The following is a 20,153-nucleotide window of genomic DNA, read 5'->3' as shown; positions in this document are numbered from 1 at the left end:
AAATTTCTCAAACCAAGGCTGGCATTTTCTGGCGCTAACTGCATCTTGACCAAGAGCACTACAGATGTTTTTTGCAGCCTCACTTGCTTTTCTTCCTAATTGGAACTCGTAAAGCATGCAATGCCGAATATGCTCTTCATCCGCCATCTTCTTAGCCCTAATTTTGCAACAAAAACCAAACCAAACACAAACTTTTTCAAGCAAAACTTGTTAATTGCACTTCACACGTTCTGTAGATACCACGTGTTTGAAGGTTATGTCAATACAAGTCAACGCCAAGATTTTAAACGAATGTTTAAAAACGACATTAATTATTACTAGACCCGATAATTTCATACCTATAACTGAAATTTTTGCCTTATTCCTCATTAGTTTCCAATAGAGGACTCCCAAATACACAAGAAAAACTAGCAGTATCCACCTTGCAAAAATGTTAATAAGCTGCAAAAATCCAAGGAGAAGGGTTTGGCCATCTGACTGGCTAATCACCATACTTTCACTGAAAACAAGCAAAAATCAGATGGGGAAGAAACGTTTGCCCATAATGTGGCTTCTTTCCCCATTACCTCATTACTCTGCACAAAGGAAAGAAAGAGAAGGAGGAAGGTTGGTTAGGGAAGTGTCCATGAAGTTGTCAAATTAGCTAAAATTTCATTATGTAAGAAGTTAGGACAAGAGAATGGCATTCTAGTGAGAAGAAATAGCATGGGAAAGGCAAGGCTGTGGGAAAACATAGGACATCCTAGACTAAGAAATGATCAACCTTCCTAAAATATAAAGTTAATAGAGGAAACATTACAGAAAAAGGTAGCAAGACAGTTTGAAGCCAATTCAATAATGGACAACCTTCAATAGCCTTTACTCAGACTTAAAGGTAGCAGAATGTCATTAAAGGTTTTTCAAATGGGGAGTGACACATCATAACTGTGCTTTTCAGAGACCAGTTGGATGGGATGGATTAAAGGAAAACAAAAAGGCAAAGGAGCTACTGCAGTAATCCAGACAGGATGCAACAAGAACCTCAACTAAAGTGGTCACCACAGTAGTATGGTCAAAGTTTTCTCCAAGCTTAAATCTAGAAATTGGAAGGTGCTAAAGTTTGCACAAGGGCCAAATAAGTGACACAAACATTAATATAAAGGCTCTTAAGGACAAGAAAAAAAGGCTCTCTTTTCCTTCATAACTTTGTCTTCTCTATGCATTGCTCATAAAGCTGTTGAGGTGTGGTATATCCTCTCTATTCTTAACACCACCAACCCAAACCCAGCCAGGTCTTCATCAGCTCAGACCTAAATCATAGCAGCTTCCTGACTAATGGTTCAGACCTCCAATACATTCCATATCTTCTTATCATCTCACTTCTCTAGTCTAGAATAATTTCTAGTGCCTTTCCATAAGTCAAAATTCTTCAAGATGAAACTTCCTATATAATAAAAACCTAATATGCTAAGTGTCCAAGGGATGTCGGAGAGCTAGTTTTGGCCCAATCCCACCGGCCAGGCAGAGGGACCCACTAGTAAAACAATGTTAGAACAAGTGCATCAGGTAGTATGAGCCAGAACTCCCCCTAAATTCCAAGCTCCACAATCTCTGCCCAGGCTGCTGCTTCTACTAGGAAGGCCCAAAACATAATTAATCCTTCAATATATAAATCACTACAGAAACTTTTCCCTACTATTCAGATTCACATTGCTATCTTCATTCTTAAATTGTTCAATGAACTTAAAGTCACCATCACTCAACTCAAATTATGTGTTTGAATGTTCCCTAATTGGCACAATTTATTAATTACATTTCCAAAACAGGCAGTTTTTTTTAGGATTCTTCTCTTGCATACTCGTTAACTTTATCTAGAGCTTGGTAAACTCTATCAGGGGTCCTCAAACTTTTTAAAGTGGGGGCCAGATCACGGTCCCTCAGAGAGCTGGAGGGCCGGACTATATGAACTACTAATTCCTACTGTAACACCTCGGCTGCGCTCACTGCCCAAAAAACCTGGCAGGCCGGATCAGACTCCTCTGTGGGCCGCATGTGGCCCGCGGGCCATAGTTTGAAGACGCCTGCCCTAGATAGTACTGTAACCAATTACTGACTGAGCTAGAGTAGTCAAAACACACCTGTTTGCTCTGGCAAGTATGTTCAATGGTTACAGCACCAACCCTGGGATAGAAGAGTCTCAGGCTCGATTTCCAGTTGAGAGCACTTATCTAGGTTGCAGTCCCCCCGCCCCCTCCACTCTCTCATCCAATGGAAAAAATATCCTTGGGTGAAGATTAATAACAACAACAACACTTGGTGAGGTAAATGTTCAAAGATTTTGCTAAGCAGAGGAAGATGAGGAAACGCTAATCAAGAAACTGATTTAGGAGATGATCCACAGAGTAATTTGGATGAGCCAAGTGGTACATGTATACAGCTTCTCAAGAAGAGGAAAGCAGCCCAAGTCGGTTTGGCTCAGTGGATAGAGTGTCGGCCTGCAGACTGAAGGGTCCCAGGTTCAATTCCAGTCAAGGGCATATATCCGGGTTGTGAGCGTGATCCCCAGTGCAGGGCATGTGGGAGGTAGCTGATCAGTGAGACTCTCTCATCAATGATGTTTCTATCTCTCTTTCCCTCTTCCTTATTCTCTGAAATCAATATATAGAGGGGGGGGGGGAGTAGCTCTGTATGCAGTAATTTGTGGTAATGTACTGAAAGTTACATTATGGGACAAAATGCAAAGTATTTCTTTTAAATGGAAAATAGTGTAGATATGTTATGAAATACAATAAGGAGTAGAGACTTATTTTTTATTACAAGTCAAAATAATAATGTCCCTAACATTTTCCTATGCCAATAGAGCTTCTTAACCAAAAAACGTTTATAATTACTTAGGGAATCATAGCTCTAACTGGAGGTTATTATTATGTCTGCTGCTCACTAACATTAACTGACCTTTCACTGTGCTAAGCGATTTACATGTGCTCTCATTTATCTTCACAATAACAATGTAAAGCAAGTACTCTTGTTTTCATTTTACAGATGAGGAAACTTGACAGTCAGAACTTCTAAAATGCAGAAGCAGGATTCCAATTCAAATCCCTAATTCTAAAGTCCACAACTTTTAAACCATCATATTAAGTAATTTAAGACTAACTTTAAATTGAAAGGACCTTAACCGCTAGACACTAGATTTCCAATTTTAGTCTTTAGAGGAATACCAACTGATTATCTCTAATAAACATTATATTAAAATGCCTATAACATTAAAAGCACAACACAAAGTGCCTACAGTGATGACAAAGATCAGTAAAGACACTACTATGTGATCAGGGGATCACGTTAAGGCAGGCGTCTTCAAACTGCGGCCTGCAAGCCACATGCGGCCCGCAGAGGAGTCTGATCCGGCCCTCCAGGTTTTTTGGGCAGTGAGCGCAGCCGAGGTGTTACAGTAGGAATTAGTAGTTCATATAGTCTGGCCCTCCAGCTCTCTGAGGGACCGTGATCTGGCCCCCACTTTAAAAAGTTTGAGGACCCCTGCATTAAGGGGACCCTGGCATAGGCTGAGAGTGGGTGGAATCACAGAAGGCTTCCCAGAGGTAATAACATCTATAAATTAATAAGTTGAAACCTAAAAAATATGTAGGGTCCAGCATCATCCATATTGCTACTTTATTCCATATCCAAAATCCATCCCATGTTCCCAACACCAAATCCTAAACCAATTCCTATTCATCAACATCCTCTATGTGAATGAATCTTTTCTTAAAACATTTTTAATGATTTTTAAATAGGAAAGGAGAGGAAGTGATAGAAGCATAGATGAGAGACACATCTATAGGCTGCCTCCCGAATGCCCTACTGGAAATCAAACCCACAATCCAGGCATGTGCCCTAACTGAGACTCACACCCAGGACCTCTTGGTCCATAGGATGATGCTTAATCCACTGAGCTACTTCAGCTGGGCCCCTCTGTGAATGAATCTTAATCCCAATCACTGATGTACTGTATATCATAGACAGCTCACTTAATCATATACGAATGCCAGACGATTAATAGAAAGACTGCAGGAGTTTATGGTCTAATGCACATGTGTCAAACACAAGGCCCGCGGGCCAAATCCGTCCCGCCAGGCTTTGCAATGTGGCCCGCACCGCGCTGTCATCACTGCACTCTGCTGCGTTTCCATCACAATGACAGTTTATGATTGTTCAGTAAACCATTCGGCCCGCGATTTAGGCTGGATTTTAGATTTTGGCCCCTTCTCTGATTGAGTTCGACACCTCTAGTCTAATGTAACAATTTCATTAACCAAAGATAAGATAGAAAATAGCCCTGGCTGGTGTTTTTAAGTGGTTAGAGTGTCAGCCCGCACACAGGATTGAGAGTTTGATTCCCAGTCAAACTGGGTTGCAGGTTCGACCCCTGGCCCCAGTCAGGGTGAATGAGGGAGGCAACCAATCTATGTATCTCTCTCACATTGATGTGTCTCTGCCCCCCCCGCCCCCCCCCCGCCACTTCCTCTCTGAAAAGCAATGAAAAACATATCCACGAATGAGGATTATCACATACAACACAAAAAAAGATAGAAAATAGGTGCAAAGAAAAACCCAGATGATAAACACTGTGTTTTGCCTGAAGGGTTTCAGAAAGAGATGACATTCTGGTTGAATTCTGAAGGCTGACTAGGGAGAATTCAAAATAGGAAATAGAATAAAATAGGCGCACTCACTCCATCCTTAATGCCATTGCCTTACTTCAGAACCTAATTACGTATTACAGTAATCCAGGCAGTAATAATCTCCCAACTATTCTTTCTTCCCATCTCAGCAAGCCTTCACTACAGCATCTACTACCAAAATGATTATTAGAAAAAAAGGAAGAGAGGGGAGAAGAGGGAATATAAATCTGACCACGTTGTGCTCCTGCTTAAAATCTTTCAGTGACACTAGGGTAAGAATGAATCCAAACTCCCCACACAACATATCTACATCCTTTTTAACCCTCAACCTCATTTCCAACCTGTCTCCAGCTCCAAACTTCCTGAATTATGTATAGTTATAGTTCTAGGCTCTTCCATGCCCTTGCACCTTTGCTCATGCTACTTTTTCTTCTCCAAGATCACATGCGCTTTCAAGTATTCCCCATTCATCCAAGTTGAATTAGGGGTCCCTCTCTCCCTGGGTCTTACCTGCACCCGTGACACTCTGGGCAACAACTCATAAGGAAACATAGACTCCCAATTTTGTCTTTCTCTTCCTTCCCTAGACTATATACTTCCTTAAAAAGGGGTTACTGTTCGTTTTATCTTTATACAGTACATGTAGCACTGTGCTTGGCAGACAGTGGACCAATATACATATATATGCTAGTTAACCTGAGCATTGTATGCTGAATGTACCAACTGGAGATCCATTATAAAGTTAAAGGGGATGTCTGATCATAAAGTGATAATGATCTAACAAGAATTTGGCACAAAATGAATCTAGGGCAGATTTCATCTAACTCAAGCTCCAGTCATTTATATTGCCAAGCACCTGAACCCAGACTGGCAAAATTTTAACTGTAGCATTTAAACTATTAAATCTGGTTACATAAGTCTTTTGAAGACAAAAATATATCAAAAATTTAAATGCAATTACCCAAAATTTTACCCAGTAACTGCACTTCTAGGAACCTATCCAAGAGAAATATTCTCATAGATACATAAAGATGTATGTACAATTCTTTCACTAAAGAACTGTAATACAAAAAACCCTAAACTAAAAAAAAAAGACACACTCTCAAAAACTATGTATATATCTAAAAAGAAAACTATGTTTTGATGTGAAAATCCTCTGATGTATAGCTAAATGGGGGGGGGGAGGGGAGATCAAGAACAAAGTATGATCCCATTCCTGTTTAAAAATACATAAACAGAAAAAAAAATTTTCAAGGATGACTATCAAAATACTTACTGATGTTTACCAATGAATTCAAATTTCCTACCAGTCTACCTCACATAAAAACAAAGAGGAAAAAAATGTGCTTTTTAATCTCGTCTCTTTCTAACAAGCTCTAACAGTACAAGTGTTTGAATAACCTTAAAATCAGAGACTTCTTGAAGGGTCCAAGTAATTCAAAAGCAAACAGGTTATTTTTGGCAGGCATTCTTGACCAAATTCCAGGAATCTCACTGAAGCCTACCTTATCCGTTTAGAGATTGAATTAATGATAAATAAAAATTCATTTTTCCAACATTAGGGAAATGTTAAATATTAATATTACCATCCTTCTTTCAATCCTCTGGGAGGCCAAAGGAAAAACTAGGAGTAAGCAATAAACCAGTAACTGCATAAACAGTTGCCCAATTTTTATTTTTTTTTATATGTGCTTAAGGTCTTTAAAATCCTCAGTTCTCCATGGTAATGTACGAACAGCTTAATGAAACGTTCCTGATAGTTCAACTATCAAATTAGTATTTCTTCAAAGCCTATACATTAGCAAACATTAAAAAAAAAAATCTAATTCGCTTTTTTGCTTCTTTGCCCTTCACACCCTTCCATGGAGGTGCTAATAAGCAGTCACAAAGGCCAAACAACAAGTAGCAGGAGAAAACCTGGATGTAAGTTTTTAGCAATTTTTGGCTTAACGTTCTAACAAAATTGTTATTCATCTTTTTTATTCCCCAGCACTACCCCTCCAACTGTGATTAATCAGTTCTGATCTTAAGTTGATCCTTTTTAAAAAAGAAGTTAAAAGGTGAGGAACTTCCATTAAGTTTGATGCTACTCAAGCAACTTTTTCCAAACAAGAGTAGAATCTGCTGTACTTAAAATTCAAAGTGAGACCTCATTTGGGATTCCTGGTTCAAGTAACAAGAACCAGAGTTTTTGATAACATTTAGATAAAACTGCACTGAATTTACCTCCACCTTACATTTCCTCATTCTCAAAAACCTGGGACAAAAATTATAATTCTTAAAAAATTAGATCTAGGAAAAAAAGCAAATTTATAGTCAACATTAAAATATATAGCAAGCCCTAGCAAATTTGACTCAGTCGATAGAACATCGGCCTGTGGACTCAAAGGTCCCGAGTTCGATTCCAGTCAAGGGCACATGCCCAGGTTGCAGACTCAATACTCAGTAGGGGGTGTGCAGGAGGCAGCGGAGCAATGATTCTCTCTCATCACTGGTGTTTCTATCTCTCCCTTTCCCTTCCTCTCTGAAATCAATAAAAATATACTTTTTAAAAAGTATGTATATACATATACACATATATACAATATGTGTATATGTATATATGCACATATAGTTAAATATTTCCTTAGTAGGTTAGGGCATTAAAATGTTAAAATGTTATGGAGCTGGCTTAGCCTTGAAAAAACAAGGCTTATAGAAAGTAACATTTATTAAGCAACAGTTATCTTCCAGACTTCCAAATGGGAGACAAGAATTTAAAAGATCTTCCCCCCTTGAGGACCTCTTGGCAAAAAGGTTTAAAACCTTCTTATACAAACTTTTAAGTTTTTCTTTCAGATTATCCGTTTGCTTTTCATTCATAAATATGAGCTGTGCTTCAAACTTTGAAGTCAGTTTCCTCATAACACATTAAAAAAAAGTCAATTTCAGTCCTGTTTGGAGTCCAGTCTTTTTGGTAAATTATACCTACTGGTTTATTTTCTCCTACATATTTTACCCAAAATCATAAAAGACAGGCGTATGGCATAATGGAGAAACAAATAATAGCTGAATAATAATAGTGACCCTTCCAACTGGTCTTTTCCTATGACCCACAATTCTTCCCACAATCTTCAAGTGATATCCAAAGATACCACTTACCCTCCTACCTCCTTCTTGTGGTCTTCAAATGTTGGAGATGTCTAGTACAGTGAGTATTTGTCTTTTCCAATTTATATTGTCTTTCCTAACTATCACTGTGTTTTTAGAGAATGGGAAATACTGAAAGAGCCTTATTTTGTTATTATACTCTGGCAAGAATATTTTTACAAAACTTTTAATATGCCCAGAGACAATATATTAGAGATAGAAACTATAATTTAAAAATACATCTTCAGAACCAACTAGCAGACTGAAAACCAGTCTTAATATAGATTTCCAAGAAATAAAGTCCTATTTTAGGGTAAAGGACATGGTCCAAATACTCTTTGCACTGAGATAGTAGGTAGGCCAGGTGTTTGGGACCATTTTTAAGACACCTACACTGTACTTAAAAAGTGACCAAGCAAAAGGGTACACTAAGGTAAAGACGCTTCCTAAGACTTAAAACAGTCTAACCAATCAAGGCAGACACTTACTTAACCCTTTGCACTCCGCTGTCCCCTCTCAGGGGACATCGGAATTCTAACATATCACTCGGATGTCCCCTCTCAGGGGACATTGCAGTTTATTAGTGATTACGGGGAATTGGGTTAATTCAACGCACCCGCCGCAAAGTAGCGTCGAGTAGCTGGTAGCCAATGTCCAGAATGGTTCGGAGTGCAAAGGGTTAAAATAGAGAAAGAGGGGAAAGAAAAGGTGCTTTAGAGCTCTAAATAAACCACTAAATGATGAAATTTGCTCTGGGGCAATCAACTAAAGACCACATACTTAGTCTGCACTGTTCCCTCCTTTCCAAACTGAAGACAATAGAGAGATTTTGGGGGGGGGGGGGAAGGGGGGGAGTGATCAATTAAAAAATTTTTTTAAATCTCTCTCTTCAGGAAGTTACTTAAATAAATTTGTTAAGTTACTTAATAGCCTCAACAAGAGGAGGGGGGGGGAAAAATCCTACCAAGCCCTCAAGCAAGCTAACTAAATATAACAGGAATAAGTTTTACTCTTTATACACAGAATATTCAATGACTATTGTTTAGAAAATACAGCATGATTATAATTTTTTACATTTAAAAATTGTGTTTCTAATATGACAAGGTACCTAAGCTTTATTCACTGAAGTTCCTAACTAGCACCACTCAAACACTAAAATACTTTCTACAACCAACACCATCAACCACGTGGCCCTATGTTTACAGGTCATATGAGTCAGGTTGCAGCAAAAGAACAAATCTAAAACTTGTTTTCACTTTAAAATACAATTAAAATCTTTGGCCAATCCAATAGAATTCAGAGGATGTAGGTTACAGTGTAACAAATAAGATGGAAGAGTTGGCAGTGTTTGAAGAAGAAAAAATGGAGTACTAGAGTTATTTTCCTTTCTTCTCACCGTGATAAAAGTTCAAAAGTGAACTTAAGGCTTACTCATTTTCTAGCTTCCAAAATTTCCCTCAACCAGATAATGACAAGTCACTTAACAACCAAAGAATGCTCTGCAGTTTTAGCCATAGAAATAACATGTGTTGGCAAGAAATAGAAAATCAGACAAAAAGTTAACACCTGACTTTGGTAAAGCACAACAGTCAAATACTTATGCTCTGAATGAAGCTTTCAGAAAAGATGCAAGAATACTTCTAAATACTTCAATAAATTCATGTAGGCAAAAGGAGCAAAAAAACCCCACTTCGCCCTCAAAGTTCCATCAATATTTAATAGATCACTCGACAGACACAAGTCAAAAATACTTATCTTACGTATGTATCTTACTTCAAAGAGGCAGTGATCAGAGACCAACCATAATATAGATGTTAAGAATCTTGGTCACATTTAATATTTCTCCAACATTTGAGAAATAAAAAGCTAACCACCTCCAAAAATGAGATCACTAACAAATATACCAAATATGCTGAAGTCAAAAAAGTTGCATACTATGTTGGAGAAACCTAATGGAAATTGAAATCAGAAATATAAATCAGTTATTCTACATTTATAATGCATTTTTTAAATTCCTCCAAGAATGAGCATTTTACCTTGCCTTATTTTTAGAACTACACATCACACTGCACATATCACATGACGTGATGTAACTGTTAGCAAGAAAAAGGCCCAAATCATTGAAAATACATCTAGTTAGAGGACAAGAATCAATGCATTCCTAAGAATCACTACATTTCTTATTTACTTTTTAAAAAGTTTTACTAAATCACATTTTTTAAATTGTAAAAGTGGCTAATAACCTATGTAGAAAAACAGAGAAATATACTTGGTATTTTATAAAATAGGAATTTACACTATTAGGAAAACTGATATGAAGAAATCGATAAATGAACATTCATTTAAACCTTTAAGATTAAAAGCATTCTCCAGATCAAAAGCATAATAAAAATATAATGAAATACGCTTAGCTAAAGCATAGTTATTGCTCAAAAGTATTTATTGTTGTTAGGACATAAGAACAATAGTTTTAACTTACAAACCTGCAGACAGTTGGAAATTTCTAAATTGGTCAGATTAAGTTAGAAAAGGAACCAAGTATAGCCTATAGAAGGGGGGAGGGGAAAACACACCCACTTAAGCCTTTGTAAATAGTGGTACTTTAAATGACCCCGAAGTAGGAAAAACGGCAACTGTACTATTGTGAAATATGAAAAACATACCCTGATGTACTACTTTTCCATACTTGAAAGTGCTTTAGAACGAAGTTCAGTAACAATCTATAACTATATCATGATTATGCAAGGCAAAGATTATGTAATTTTATCGTTTTTTATAAATATTCTCAGACTCTACAACTAAAACGTTTTGCTCTCTCCAATAGGGAGGGGGTAGGTTCTTCTGGGCTACAATTTAAAAATATAAACACATCCTAAAACAAAACAAAAAAAACACACAAAAAACAAAAAACACTCACACACACAATGATTGCTAGCCACGTGACAAAGGAGATGGCAACATCAGGATTGTGAATGGAGGGGAGGGAAGCGAGACAAGACTAGGGAGATTTCTCGGAACTTTGGGAACCTTCAGATTCGAGTCTACCGACCCTTAAGGTACCAAACTCTAGCCCTAAGAGTTGTACTGTTAATATTCTCAAGTACAGTTTTATTAATAGGTCACAAAAAATGCACCAGTGACCTCTAGAATAAAGGGGGAAAACGGAGGAGGAAAGAGCAATTTAAAGTGGCGCCATCATGTCACCCCTTCTCCCCTAAGGCTATCCAATAAGCAATAGTTAAGTAACATGTTTCTCAAAAATACCACATTGGGATCCCAAAAATGGAAAACAAAAGGACGTTTAAGTACAGCATCAGGATACTGTTTATCATATGGAAGAACAATCCAACTATATGCTGAGAATCAAAGACCGTCAGCCGGAAAACAGGCCCCCCAAACTCACTTAAAAGCAAATAAATGCCTCTTCCTCTTTAGTTTAGAAAAAAAAAAAAAAAAAAACCAACACGTCCGCCTGAGGGAAACTAGATCTGAAAACCTAAGTGACCTCAATTTACAGGCAACAAAAACAATAAATAAATGAAACAACCATCCACAGAACAATCAAGTGTTGTGATATACCCCGTGAAACGCGCAAGATGTGTATTTCGAGCCCAGAAAGGCCTTTTGCAGTCGAGAAGTTCAAGGCGAAAGCCAGAGTTTGTTTTTGTTTTGTTTTTTTAACGGGAATAAACCGTGTTCCTGAGGCCTCGTTTTTAAATAGAACGCCAAAGGAAAAGCTGGCGAACGAGGCGGCAGCTGGTGGGAAAGGGCCCGCACACCCCCGCCCTTGGGGCGACTCCCAGCCCCGGCCCGCAGCGGGGAAGCCCGGGGAGGCCATTTAAAGTTCCGGGGTTCTTCCTGCCCTGCCCTGCCTTCCCAGTTACTACTAACAAAGAGAGAGCCATGGGAGCCACAGGGAGAGCGGGGAGAAGGAGAAAGGGCAGCGGGAGGAGGTGGAGGAGAGCAGCAGCAGCACCTACCACGTGATGGAGGAGCGCAGCCCGGGCGGATTCGGCCCCACAAAATGGGCGCAGTTTGCAAACAGCCCCCGGCCTGGGCGCCGCGGCCGGCGGCGGGCGGGGGCGCGCGGCGGCGGCGGCGGCCGGGCCCCCCTCGCCGCCCCCCCGGCGCCCGGAGCCGCCCTGACTTTCCGGGCGGGGGGGCGAGGCGGAGGGGGAGGGGAAGGCGGCGGCGGCGAGGAGCGGCTGCTTTTTCTTCTCTTTCGGGCCCCTTCTCCGGCCTTCCGCGGCTCCGGCGGGGCCTGGGCACGGCCGGGGACCGCAGCCCGGCCGGGAGGGCGGGCGGGCGGGGGCAGAGGGTGAAGCCGCCCCCCCCGCCCCGCACAAACAAGCGCCGCCGTCTGCAGCCCGAACCCGCGCCCCGGCCGCCACCCCCGAACGTCTCTTCCAGGCCGGGGAGCGCGCTCCGGCCGCCCCCCGCGCCGCCGCGGCGAGATGAGTCGGCTTTGCTACGGCGCTCGGTTCTCCCGCCGGTTCGCCGAGCGGTGGCGGCGGTGGCGGCGGCACTGGGAAAATGGCGGCCGAGCTCCTTTTCCCTCCCCCCCCTTTAATCTGAAGCGGAGGGAGAATGGAGCGAGCGAGCGAGCGGGCGAGCGCCGGGGACACGGGGAGGAGGGACAGCAGCGCCTCCGCCGGCTGCGGCTGCGGCGGCGAAGGGCCGCTCCGCCCCGGCGCGCCGCCAGGGGGCGCCCGCCGCGCCGCCCCCACGGGCCGCCAGGAGGCGCGGCCGCCGCCGCCTCAGTCATGGCTCCTCGCCGCGGCCGCAGTTTCTGCGCCTCCATCTGTGGAGGCCGCGGCGCAGGGGCCCCAGCGGTTCCCAGACGTGCGGCGGCGGCACGCGGCACTGCGGCAGGCGGAGAGGGCTCGGCGGCGGCCAAGGTGAGGCTAACCTGAGGCACTGACGCCGTCACACTCCCTCCGCGCTGGGGTGACGGGGCTGCGCGCCGGCTATGAGGGGCAAGGCGGCCTGGCGCGGCGAGCGAGAGGACGTGAGCGAGGAACTGTTTGCACTGTGTACGAATGCCTGGGGCTAAGGCCGAGGCTACCGCCCTGTGCCAGCGCTAACGTGCGCGGAGCCGGGCGGAAAGCTCCTTGACCAGTGAAGCGCTTCCTACCGCCCTTTGTCCTAGAGCAGACTACCTCCGCACACTGCAGCACGCCGGGCACTAGCCCCGGCGCGGCGCTCCGCAGCCGCCAGGTTAAAAAAAAAAAAAAAAGCGTACGTCGTCATTGCGCAGGCGCGTACCCGGGCCCGCGCGGGGCCAGCCCGGGAAGAAGCCGGGAGAGAGAGAGGGGAAGTGATGGCCCACCAGCGCCGGGCCCGCTGGGAACTGTAGTTTTCGTTAAGCACGCGTCTTGTTTTGGGTGTCATGGCTTGGCAAATCCGCCAAAACAGGCAAATGGCCTTACACAATAAGCATTTATGCTTCCTGCCGCCACCAAAAGGAAGTTCACGGCTATGCTAAAAGTTTAACAAAGAACTCCGTAGAGAAACCCAAATCTCACAACAAAAAGCAAACTTTCAACCTTCATACCAGAGTTGGTTTAAAGTGGTGGCATTTTATCATTTATCATGACCAGTTTGTACAGTATTTTATTCATTTCCCAAAATAGGATTTTAAATATAGTGGGTCCTTTTCTAAATTTAAAAAAATCAGTAATATAGCGCAAAGTGTGACATTTATACAAATACACAAATTATATTCCATCATCCTTTAAAACTAAAGAAAAAGTTGCCAAAAGATGAATTAAGATTTTTTATAAAAAATAATCCTAGGATTCATCAAAATATTACTTTAAATGACTGAATAAAAAAAAAATTTTAACAATTCAATCATCGTATTTAGCAGATGAGAAGAGTATGCTCTACTACCAAAAATGAAGATGAGAAATGCTCAATACTCTTGTGGCTTACCAGAACCAATATCCGGTGGTATGCCTCACTTCTAGTTAAAAAACACACACATACACACACACACACACACACACACAGCTTTAGTCCTCCCACAAAGTTACACTACCTCACCAGCTTCTACAGCATCTACACTTATATTTCCATGAGTTTCCATGTATACTCTTAAAATCACCCTCTCAATTATAGTGGTTTTCAAATATCAAAAGCAACCAGCTAAGTACCAGCATCTAATTACACAAAGAATAAACATGTACACATCTGTATACACATCCAAAAGAGATCCTGCTTTTGTATAATCCTGAGGAAGAATATTTTATTGATTAAAAAATGTACAGAAACATATTTCCACATAATAATAATTCCACAAAGTATAGCATAAGGGTGTTAAATATACAATTGCAGGACCAATAGATGGCGAGCAAGAGCCCCAATCTGAGGCTTCTGAAATCTAAATGAGCAGAATGAAAAACACCAAATAAGGCAAAGCCCTTTGCAGTGTATACTTAAATATTATGTTCCAAGACACTCCACTACAAAATAATCTTACTACTGCTTTAACCTTTAAAACTCAACTGCCAGATTTAATTAGGCCCCCAAATGATCAAAGTTATGAAGTACATTTTTTCAATGGATTAGGAAAAAGATGGAAATGCTCATTTCAAAACGTGTTTTAGGGAAAAATAAATTCCAACTTTCCTTTTCTCTCATTGGTTAGCTCAGGAGTTCACAGTGTTTACGGTACTTAAATAAATCAACTTGTTTGACACTCAAATCAGATCTCTTTCAGCTTAGGCACCAAGTTTTACAAATAAGGACATTCAAAGGTGAGCCAGTAGACACAAAAATGTTAGGAAAAGAAATATGTTTTCTTAAAATTTCCCCAAGAAACACAGTGGAAGTCAAGACATTAAAAACACACATACATACTACTCACTTTTCAAATTACTGTTAGACATTGTAGTTTACTTTCTAATGCCTATTCTATGCTAATGGATTCATTTAAACCCATTCTCTTTGCCAGTGATTGGTTGGGAATGGGCATGGAACCCATCCTGGCCAATGAGACATGGAAGCCCACCAGATGATCTCCAAAAGAGAATTGTAAGAAAAGCTTCTTCAATCCTAAGGATGAGGAAGAAATACTCCCTCTTCCTCAGACAGTGCTAAACATGACACCGCAAACCACTAGTTAGTTACCTTACAGCAAGCCTGAAGATGCCACTAACATCAAAAGGTAAAAGACAGTTGACAAGAACTTTGGTCTTTAGAGACAGTATTAAGCCTTTATAACAAACAATCCTGATATCTGCAAGACTTCCAGCTACATAGGAACAATGTAACAACCAACATTTATTTTATATATCATTTATTCTCAAAAAGGCGCTTCCTTCCTACACACAACTCTATACCCATCCACGTCAGCTGTGTTCTTGCTGCAAAGAGGAGTATCCCTCCTCACCATCATTCCTCTCCCCAATCCACCTCCAACTTATTTTTCCTTCAATATGTTCCACCACACAACCATTAACATTTACTCACTTAACAATAATGTAGGTAACTGGTACTACTGGTATTCTGCTCTTGATTATATGCTCTCTGTAATTCCTCTGAGGTTGTTTTCATAAATCATTCTCCCTTTCTGAAGCTAATGTAGAAGTTCTTATAGGCAAGAACTATGGATATTCCAACTTCAGATTTATTACTCTCATCATTACAATAAACATATTCCAAAAAGGCACTCTAGCCCTAGCTGCTTTGGCTCAGTAGATAGAGCGTCAGCCTGTGGACTGAAGGGTCGCGGGTTCGATTCCAGTCAAGGGCATATACCAGGGTTGTGGGCTTGATCCCCAGTATGGGGTGTGCAGGAGGCAGCCAATCAATGATTCTCTCTCATTCATCATTGACGGTTCTCTCTTTCCCTCTTCTTTCCTCTCTGAAATCAATAAAAATGTGTTTTTTTTAAAAGGCACTCTAACTTACCCATAATGTATCTTCTAACAAGCCAGAAAGAAATTCCTGATCAGAATATTCTATAATATATTCAGTACTTCACACATCCAAACTAATCTCACAAGTACAAGGAATTACTTTGTTTTGCACTTTTTAAATCTTTTTTTTTAAATATATTTTATTGATTTTTCACAGAGAGGAAGAGAGAGGATAGAGAGTTAGAAACATCGATGAGAGAATCATCAATCAGCTGCCTCTTGCACACCCCCTACTGGGGATGTGCCCCCAACCAAGGTACATATCCTTGACCGGAATCGAACCCGGGACTTTTCAGACCACAGGCCAATGCTCTATCCACTGAGCCAAACCAGTCCCGGCTGTTTTGCACTTTTTAAAAAAGCAATTATGATATAACTCAGGAGAAAGCAGAGGCAGTTAGGGGCAAGCAGGCCAGCAGGGGAGCAGTTAGGGGGTGATCAGACTGGCAAGCAGAGGCAGTTAGGGGAAATCAGGCAGGCATGTAGAGGGATATGGGGTGATTAGGCAGGCAGGCAATCAGTTAGGAGCCAGTGGTCCTGGATTGCAAGAGGGATGGCCAACGGCCAGTTTAGACATCCTCTGAGGGGTCCCAGATTGAAGAGGATGCAGACTGGGCTGAGGGACCTCTTGCCCCTGTGCACGAATTTCATGCACCGGGCCTCTAGTATATAATAAAAGGCTAATTTAAAAATTGACTAAATGGCGGAATGACCGGTCACTATGATGTGCACTGAAAACCAGGGGGCAGGCACTCAACACAGGAGCTACCCCCGATGGTCAGTGTGCTCCCACAAGGGGAACACCACTTATCCAGAAGTCGGGCTCACTGCTGGCGAGCAGAGGCGGTGGCAGGAACCTCTCTCGCTGCAGTGCCAAGGATGTCTGATTGGCGACTTAGGCCCCTCCCCACATTTCTGAGGGCTCCCAGACTGGAAGAGGGTGCAGGCCAGGCTGAGGAACACCCCCACTGAGTGCACAAATTTCATGCACAGGCCTCTGGTAATATAAATGAGACCACAAGGTACTGAGAACATGGCTGAAATTCAGGAAATGCTAAAAACTGTCTTATCTCTGTCATTTACTAAAAAAATCATCTATCATTTTCTTCACAGCAATCTTTTTTCACTTCTGAATGAGAATGACAAAAAAATGTAACACAATATTCAGTACTTTCAGCCAGATTCCAGATTCATTCCCACAATCAAATTTAGATGGAAATGAAATAATTTCAGGAGAGAAACTAAGATGGCAGCATAGGTAAACACCTGAACTTGCCTGCTCGCACAACCAATTCAAAACTTCAACTAAAAGATAAAACGGACATCATCCAGAACCACGAGAAGGCTGGCTAAGTGGAAATTCTACAACTAGAAGGGAAGAGAAAAGCACACTGAGACTCAGGGTAGCTGCGGAAGTAAAGTGCAGAAGTACAGAAGTGCTGTCAACTTAGTACACAGCTGGATTTTTCAATCCACAGGGAGACACAAGCTCCCACCTGCTCTGAACTCCAGTCCCAGGCGAGATTCTGGGAGCCCAGACTCATACAGAGAGAAACTGGACTATCTAGCAGCGGGCAGAAGTTGGGGGTGGCTTTCTCTCAGAGGTGCTTGCAACAATTACCAAGGGACACTGAGACCTGGGGGCCTCTTAGGGCAGGGCTAATGGGAAGCCATTGCTGTTTGCTCTGCCCTGAAACTTCAGCCCAATCAAGCTGTGTACTGAGCTTGTAGGTTAAGTAATTGCTCAAAGTAACATAGTTGATAAGTGATGGAAGGACAATAAAAAAAGAATCCAAAAATATGAAGATAGTGTAAGAAGCCGCTGGGACAACTTCAAGCGTACCAACATCAGAAGAAAAGAGAGAGCAAGATACTGAAAAACTATTTGAAGAAATAATGACAGAAAACTTACCCCACCTGGTGAAAGAAATACAAGCCCAGGAAGTGCAAACAAAAGGAATCCAAAGAGGACTACATCATAATTAAAATGCCAAGAGCAAAAGACAGAGAGTATTAAAAGCAGCAAGAGAAAAACAGTTACCTACAAGGGAGCACTCATACGATTGTCAGCTGATTTCTCAACAGAAACTTCACATACGAAGTATGTGAAGATGGGAGTGGCAAGAAATATTCAAAGTGGAATTGCAAGACCCTACAACCTAGATTACCCAGCAAAGCTATCATTCAGAATTGAAGGTCAGATAAAGAGCTTCACAGATAAGAAAAAGCTAAAGGAGTTCATCACCACCAAACCAGTATTCTATGAAATGCTGAAAGGTATTCTTTAAGAAGAGGAAGAAGAAGAAAAAAGATAAAAATTATGATCAACAAATACACATATATAAACAAGTGAATCTAAAAATCAAGTGAATTAAAAATCTGAGGAACAGAAAAAACTGGTGAATATAATAGAATCAGGGGCAAAGAAAGGGAGTGGATTGATAATACCAGGAAGAGACTGGATTAAAATTGTACACCTATGGATGAAGACAATGGGGGGTGGGAGGTAAAGGTGGAAGGGGAGGGCGGACAGGGTGAAAGGGAGTTATGGGGGGGGAGGAAACAATTGTAATCTGAGCAATAAAGATTTATTAAATCTGGGGGGGAAATAAAATTAAAAAATAAAATAAAAACAAAGCATTCAGATTACAAAGGAAAAAGTAAAACTACCTCTATTTGTACATGACATTATCTTATATATAGACAAGGAACCTATAAATTAATTATAAGAGCTAATAAAAAAGTCCATCAATGTTATAAGCCACAAGTTTATTATACAAATATCAATTGTATTTCAATAACTAACAATAAATAATATGAAAATTCTTTTTTTAATTCTATTTACAATAACATCAAAAAGAATACAATACATAGAAATGTCCAGTCAGGTTGGATCAGTGGTTGATCCACCTATGAACCAGGAGGTCACAGTTCAATTCCTGGTCAAAGCACATGTCTGGATCTGGCTGGATTCCCAGTAGGGGGTGTATAGGAGGCAGCTGATAAATGTATCTATCTTTCTATCCTCTCTCTAAAATAAAATCAATAAAAACATTTTTTTTAATAAGTGTCCAGCCCTGCCAGCATAACTCAACTGGTTATCACAAGGTCACATGTTCAATACCTACTGCGTTTCCCCAAAAATAAGACATCCTCCGAAAATAAGACCTACTTACAGGTTTCCTTCTGAGTGAAATATAAGGCATCCCCCCGAAAATAAGGACCCCCTAGGCTCTGTCTCAGAATGCTATTGCTAAACATGAGAGATTTGGTCCACTGATTCTGAAAGAAATGGAGTCACAAGAAATTCACCAGGAAACTCAGGAATTGGATTGTTATGATGATGTTCCAGAAGATTATGACATGATTGTCATTGAATAAATGAGTAAATTCTGGATACTGTAGGATTCACAGTTTGTCTGGTTTGTGTTGACAACTACCGTACTACTGTACCATATACAGGTAATAAATTTCCTTTATTTTAATTTAACAATAAATGTGTACCGTATTCTTCATGGAAAAATAAGACATCCCCTGAAAATAAGACCTAGCACATCTTTGGGAGCAAAAATTAATATGAGACACTGTCTTATTTTCGGGGAAACAGGATAGGTTGCATATTCAATCCCCAGTTGGGCACATACAGGAGGTAACCCACCCAAGTATCTCCCACATCAATGTCTCTTTGTCTCTCTTGGTCTCTCTCTCTCTGCCCCCTACCTCCCTCTCTAAAATCAATTTTTTCAATGTATTGTTAAAAAGGTGTCCAAACAAAAATTTGCACAATAATATTTATAGCAGCATTATTCATAATAGCCAAAAGATAGAAACACCCAAATGTCCACCAACTGGTTAATGAATAAGTAAAGTGGGGAATATCCATATAATGGATTATTACTTGGCATAAAATGGAATAAAGTACTGATATATATGCTATAATACAACACAGAGGAGCCTTAAAAACATGCTAAGGGAGAGAAATTAATATAAAGGAGCACATATTATGATTCCATTTATATGAAACTAGTGGTCTGGTGCACGAAATTCATGTGGGGTGGTGGTGGGGTATCCTTCAGCCTGGCCTACACCCTCTCCAATCTGGGATCCCTCAGGGGATGTCCAACTGCTGAGGATCGGGTCTAAACCAGCAGTTGTACATCACTCTTGCAATCCAAGACTGCTGACTCCTGCCTGCCTGCCTGCCTGCCTGCCTGATCGCCCCTAACCACTCTGCCTGCTGGCCTGATTGCTCCCAACGGCCCCCCCTTCAGTATGATCACTCCCAACTGCCTCCCCTACCAGCCTTCTCACCCCCAACAGCGCCCCCCTGCTAGCCTGCTCACCCTTAACCACCTCTGCATTGGCCCTGCCACCATGGCTTTGTTCAGGATGTCCGGAAGGTCTCCTGGTCTAATTAGCATATTACCCTTTTATTGGTACA

The 20,153-nt window shown here is 41.4% G+C and overlaps 1 protein-coding gene across 5 annotated transcripts in view; it reads right to left on the bottom strand.

Moving 5' to 3' along the window:
* KANSL1 (KAT8 regulatory NSL complex subunit 1) overlaps nt 1-20,153 on the bottom strand; it is a 150,308-nt gene that overhangs the window by 113,174 nt on the left and 16,981 nt on the right. For 2 of the 5 annotated variants that reach the window (XM_036451019.2, XM_036451018.2), the window contains exon 1: nt 11,771-11,916. The exons of 2 other annotated variants lie outside the window; for them this stretch is intronic. The gene's annotated coding sequence lies outside the window, so the exon portion shown is untranslated. Of the gene's footprint in view, nt 1-11,770; nt 11,917-20,153 lie in introns of those variants that run through there. One more of the 5 variants, XM_036451016.2, reaches the window with a different exon arrangement.

This window comes from Pipistrellus kuhlii, unplaced genomic scaffold (assembly GCF_014108245.1).
Source record: "Pipistrellus kuhlii isolate mPipKuh1 unplaced genomic scaffold, mPipKuh1.p scaffold_m20_p_22, whole genome shotgun sequence".
Classification (NCBI taxonomy): domain Eukaryota; kingdom Metazoa; phylum Chordata; class Mammalia; order Chiroptera; family Vespertilionidae; genus Pipistrellus; species Pipistrellus kuhlii.
This window is presented reverse-complemented; position numbering and strand designations above follow the sequence as displayed.